Source organism: Crocodylus siamensis, unplaced genomic scaffold (assembly GCF_052110815.1).
Source record: "Crocodylus siamensis isolate JL-2025a unplaced genomic scaffold, ASM5211081v1 HiC_scaffold_726, whole genome shotgun sequence".
NCBI lineage: Eukaryota > Metazoa > Chordata > Crocodylia > Crocodylidae > Crocodylus > Crocodylus siamensis.
The window spans coordinates 1-6,107 of record NW_028325134.1 but is presented as its reverse complement, the minus strand read 5'-3'; the positions used below and the strand labels follow the sequence as shown (position 1 = coordinate 6,107).

General features: G+C 56.1%; 1 non-coding gene across 1 annotated transcript; it reads right to left on the bottom strand.

The window, feature by feature from the left end:
• Positions 1 to 4,210: 4,210 nt before the first annotated feature.
• On the bottom strand, positions 4,211 to 4,283 carry TRNAR-UCU (transfer RNA arginine (anticodon UCU)). The gene has a single exon. It is a non-coding gene; the product is annotated as a tRNA-Arg (tRNA).
• Positions 4,284 to 6,107: the final 1,824 nt, after the last annotated feature.

Genomic DNA, 6,107 nt, shown 5'->3' with positions numbered 1-6,107 from the left:
CTTCAGTTATAGCTGCAGAAACACAAACAATCAACAACAGGGGTCTGCTGGCCCACGAGGCTCACAACGAGCCCTTGCTTTCCACCACTAGAACCAGTCCGGTGACGGGTGCGGCTGCCCGCTGTTAGTCCCAGGGCCGGTCAACAGCTCAGGAACGGGAGTAAGCGAACAGACAAAACTGTAACCCGTCGGGTAGAACGGGGTCGTGACGCCAGTCCAGTAAGGACAACGAAAAGAAGTGGTGAAATTCGAAGCCGAGGTCAAAAGCTGAGAAGCAGTTACGTTGACGTACCGAGGGTGATCCGAAAGCGAGGTTAAAGTCAAAGGCGAAGACAGTCCCGTAACCGGAGAATCGACAGAATGAGGATGATCCAAATCGTGGTCAAGAATGGCGAATAAATCAATCGAAAGCCGAATAGTCAGAACCGCAATTGCTATCAGTCAAAGGACGTGGCGTGCCAGCCGAGGGAGGAGATCAGGAGGCCCCGGAGCCTGACTGAGAGACAGTCCCTGCGGCCCCAGCCCCCGCCTCCCGCTAGCGCGCTCTCCCCCCGGGGCGGGGCCGCTGACCTGTTCTCTGCATCGGGTGGCCAATCAGAGCGCTCTCCGCAGAGAGATTTCCAGTCAGACTCCCTCCTGTCAGGGCCTGGCGGCGCGCGCCCCAGTCAGCAGCCGCCACAGGCTGAGCGCGCCTGCGGGGAACGTGGGCCAGCAGTGACTGGCAGGCCCGCAGGCCCCCCGGGGGCACGGGCTGCGTGAGCCTGGGAACTTCCCACTCCCAGAGGCAAGCCGCGCGGGTCCGCTTCACATCTGCTGTGTTGGCAGCACGTACCTAAACCTTTTCCGTGACAAATGGTACAGGGCTCATCACAGCGTCCAGCCCGTTGGAGCCCTGTCCACACGTGTTGTCATACTTTTCCGAGACGCATGGAGAGTCCCACAGGAGCGCGGGGGCTCCCCAGAGCGCTCAGCACCAGGCCTGGAAGTGGCCCAGAAGCACGTTCAGTCCGCTTCCCACCACGCTTCTGCGGGACGCTCCACCCGCCCCAGCACCACAGCCTTCACGAGCCATCCCAGTACCTCGAGCTATGTCGGAAAAACATTTAAAGCCGTGTCCACGTCCGAATCGCTGATTCTCCGAGCCAGCATCGAATCTAGAACAGCGATCCAAATCAACTGATCAAATCACTGTCCCTGATTTGGGCCGAATCCAGATTGAATAGGGCCCGCTTTGCCCACCCCTAGTAGTTATGTAAACCTTTGATTAAAAAAAGAGTGTCTCGTGTTACTGTTTTTCTAGCCCAAATGAATAGTTGGGCCCCTTCCCTTCTTCCATTACTCCTTAAACTGCCTTCCCATCTCCCCGCATTTCACGGATGCTTCCTATGGCAAGCTCCATATTTAATACTAAGTATGCCTCCAGCCTAAAAGGCTTTACTCCTTTATCAGGTAGGAGTTCAGGCCGCCCGGCAATACCCAAATAAATCCCCTGCCCTGCTGCCCAGCTGAACTGCTCTTCGTTCTGGCAGTTACCTGCCGGTTCCCAACTACCGCTCCTCGCGGCAAATGCTGTTCCCACCCCGCTCTTCCTTTCCTCCAATGGCCTCCCAGCTCCCCTTGTCTGTGTGCATCACTGACGAAGAAGCCACTGATATTATCAACATAAAATCATCCTAGATGGTGATATTTTATCTCCAGTCATCACCTATTAAAAGAAAAATCCCTCAGATTTTTGACCTGGTTCCCCTAATCAAGGAACACTGATTTAAAACCCCTTAGATGGGCCTGCTGTTCTCTCTGATGATCAAATATCGGTCTCTAAGTGTCTGAGATGCTTAAATCGTTTTCTCTCGTCTTCACATGCTGGTCTAAACCCTATTTCTGTTTTATTGACTTCCGTCTCTATTGCTCAGATAAGGATAAAAAAAAAGAATTCCCTCAGTTTTAGGATTTTTTTTCTCCTCCACTCCTACTATGTGGCACAAATTCTGCTTGTAGTGGAAATTTGTCTTAAATTATCGCCTTATATTGTGCACAAAGACAGTGGTATGAGTTAGTTCCCCTATGCTGAAGTCTTTTTTCAGACTACGTTCTTCTTCTCTCAGCTATCAATGGCTTAGCAGTTTGCCTTGAGATTTTACTTCTTTTCTTTTTTTAAATGTCGATCAACATTAGCATCATATTTTTGCATACTTCCCCCTCTAATTCCCAAATATTTATTTAAATTCCAATTTGGTTTGGCTCCTATTGCCTCTGCTTACTGACAAATAAAATGTAAAGTCACCTCCAGTTCCACTCCTTGTGCTACCGAAGCATATGATAGTGATACAAAATCCAGTCCTTATCAGGACTTTTTGTCAGCTAAATGTTGATTTAAAATAAAATTTGGAGCAACTTCTCCCTTCTGCAGCAGCTTCAGCCCTTGGAGTGAAAAAGTTGACCTGAGGGTCTTGTTACATGTTTCACTTGGAGGTGTTAACTGTTAACTGCACTTGAAAATGCCAAGGTCCGGTATCGTCCCTGCCGGGGATCCTGCCGCCGGTTTCTCCCACGCCGCTCCACAAGTCCAAGCAGTAAGATGTGTATCCTAGCAAGGTTAATACTTTTCATAGGAAGAACAACTGCACGTGGTATTAAGTAACCTGTCCATTCCTGGTATGGTGTTGTCAGAGGTGGTCACACACAATAAGTATCCTTAATAAGGCCTGTAATTCTCATTCACTGTGCGACCCAGAAGCCGAGACGTTAACAGTGACCAGTGTGCCACATCCCAGGCCTCAATGAGCCATGACATGTGGCATAATGAGTGCTGTCAGCTTCTTGTTTGGGATGAGCCATGGGGCAATGATGATCTTACTTTGAGGCCTCCTGCCTCCCACAGCTGGACATACAACCTAGGAGTAAAGACCCTTCAGTCGCTTTTGCCCTAACCGTTAGATTCAAGCTCTTTGTCAGAACATAAAATATGACCCTGGAAATTTGACTCCCAGCCCCCACTTGTAATGCATTAAACCCCATTACCTCCCTGGAGACTAGAGCACTGATGTCACCATTTGGGTCTCTCATCCTGCCTGTGGTGCAGGACACACGTGTAGGAGTTAGGTCAGCTTGGAAAGAAAAGCCGTGGAGGCAGCTGGAGCTCAGACTCCAAAGCACGTGGTTCAGGCCGGGCAGAGGCAGCATGGGGCCTCCCAGTTGCTCAGTCACCAAATCCCTGCCTACGCTGCTGATGTGTTCGGGGTCTGTAGAGCACACCCAGCGCGCACGCGGCCGACACGAGCAGCACCGAGGTCAGGCCGGAGCACCGCACCCAGCACCCGCAAGCGCAGGACGCACGGGAACAGCCGGCTGGAAAGCAAAGCGTTTCCTTCTGCAGCCCAGCGATGTGGGCGCTCTGGGGGCTCCCTGCGAAGAGCAGCATTTCCATCACTGGGTAATGGAAACAGTCCTGGCCTGACAGCCCGCGTGAGCCACAAAGCAGCCCTGGCAGGCCTTCAGCATGAGGACGTGGCTGAAATCTCTACAGCTACAGAGAGCTGCCCATGGAGGTGGTGGAGGCGGTCAATGCTGGTCATGACGTTGGATGGAGAGAGAACTGGAGGGCAGCAAGCAGCAAGGGGGAGATTAAGATTATTTTTGGGGAAAAATTAGTATTAATTTTGTCACAGTTTTTTCATGATTCATTTTTGCTTGCTCACTTGTTTGCACCTTGACTGGTGCAGATCCTGGTGCGGGGCAGGGCTACTCAGCTGGGCTGTGTCTGGTGCAGCTCCCACACTCAGACGCTCCAGACAGAAGCGAAGGGTGCAGCAGAGGATTGTAGCCAGGACAAGCAGGGTCTGTAACCCCCTGTGATGGGACAAGTGCCCTGCCACATGCACCCACCCGAGACTTGTACCCAAAGGATGTGGACAAGTTGGAGAGAGCAAATGGCTGTGGGCTAGGAGCTCTGAGGAGAGGCTGAGGGAACTGGGTTTACTGACTTTAGAAAGAAGAAGACTGAGAAGGGATTTGATAGCAGCCTTTATCTACCTGCAGGGTGGTTTCAAGGAGCACAACACTGGGCTGTGCTCAGTGGCCACAGGGGACAGAACAAGGAGCAATGGGCTCAAGGTGCAGCAAGGGAGGGTTAAGAAAATCATGGCAGCCTGGTGAAGGTAACTGGGAGGAAACCATTGCTCTCTGCACCTTGAGTAAGGAACAGCAATTTTACCCCAGGTGGGATTTGAACCCACAATCCCTGGCTTAGAAAGCCAGTGCCTTATCCATTGGGCCACTGGGGCTCCTGGGGGGGGGGGGGCAGGGGGGGGGGCTCCTTCTCAAAGGACAGCAGTCCCTGCCTGCGCCCACGTGCTCTCAAAACAGCGGTGGACAATGAATGCTTTTCTTCCGGCGCTGCGTAAGGACGGCCATGTCCTGGGTGAGAGCACAGATCCCGCACGCCCAGCCTCCCGTGTCACACGGTGCTGGACCAGGGATGCTGACAGGCCGAGCACACGGGGTCAGACCCGGGTATTGTGCACGGTGCCTCTTCCACTTGCAGCCTCCAGTGCTTGGGGTCGAGGAAGCTGGGATTCAGAGGCTGTCTGCTCCAGAAGCAGCTCCTGGGCGGCACCACGCTGTCCTGGAGGGCGACGCGCTTCTCCTCCACCCCAGACGCCAGGTTCCCCTCCTCTCGCTGGCCCCCTGCTCCCGCTCGCCCACCTCTGCTGCTCACACGCTCCCTCTCTGCTCTCCTGCTCCTGCCACCTGGGGCCAAGCCGGCGGGTTGGCCAGCCGCTCCTCCACGCGGGTGCCCGGGTGCCCAGCAGGACGGTGCCGTCGTACGTCTGGTGCTGGTGGAGACGGCGCGGTCAGAGGGGCTGGTCATCGGGGCGCCAGTCCTCACGCTGCGTCCCCGGTGGCACCTGGGGCCTCTCCCCCACGCACAGCTGCTGGACCTGCAGAGCAAGGACACCGAGGACACTCCCACACGTGTCACTGTGGCGCTGCTGTTATTGCACCACGGTTTAGTACTTCCTCCTCCAAGTATTACATCCCGGCGCAGTAACAACAGCCCGTAGTACGCCGGTACGTGTGGCACACTGTTATTTGAGCGGAGCGCTATACCAGGGGAGCACGTCGCTGGGGTGACGTAGCTGCTGGTTATGTGTAGACACGTGCACGTGCTACATCACTAGTGTGTTGCTGCAGCAACCCAGCATGACACGTAGACATGCCCGGTAACGGGGCTGGAAGGGGTGCAGTGGAAAGGACTGTGTACGTGAAGGTCAGGGCGATTTGTGGGCAAAGGGGAAGGGGCCCTAGGGTCCCTGGCTGGGAAGGGTCAGGCCTCTCCTTGTGGGACTGTTACAGGGAAAGCAGAGGCCCGCTTCAAAGCTTGGACAGCTGGAGGAAGGGCATCCCTCGTTGCCTGGGGAGGCAGGGCGGAGGCTCTTTTTGAGAGACTGCAACCTCTCGGAGACAACGGGCACTATCCCCAGGGACCGGGCACCCCCCAGCCTTAGATCGGGGGTCGTGCGTGTCCAGGTGCCCAGGGACCGTGGTAAGTTAGCCAGGCAGCCCCATCATGCGTGCCCACTGCACAAGCCCCACTCCCTCCGTGGGGGCGGGGGGCCCGCTTGGCTCTTGTTGCAGGCAGCCTGCCTTCCTGACCCCTCCCCAGGCCAGGCCAGGGCTGCCCTGGGTAGCACCCGCCAGGGTTGCCCTGGACCAACTCCCTCCCTTCTCCTCTGCACGCCAAGCACTTTGCTCCCATGGGGGCAGGCTCACGCCGCCCGGGGTCGGAGGGACTAGGGCTCCCGCTCGTCCGGGACACCGAGCTGGTGATGGCCCCGACCTCTCCCCGGTATGTCTCATCAGAAAGGCGGGATGGGGCATCCCCCCGCTGTGCCCCGAGCGTGCCCTACTGAGACGTCCCAGGTCCTGCCACAATGAGCTGTCTGAGCGTGGCGAGGGGTGCCCACCCGCTATGCCCTGCTGCTGCTGACTGCAGCGATGCCCGCGCGCACGAGAGCCTGTTGCAGGGCTCTGCGCTCCCGCGGTGCCCCGGGCAGTCCCACACTCCCGCGCCGTGTGCATCGCTGCTGGAGGGCCACGTCTGCCGG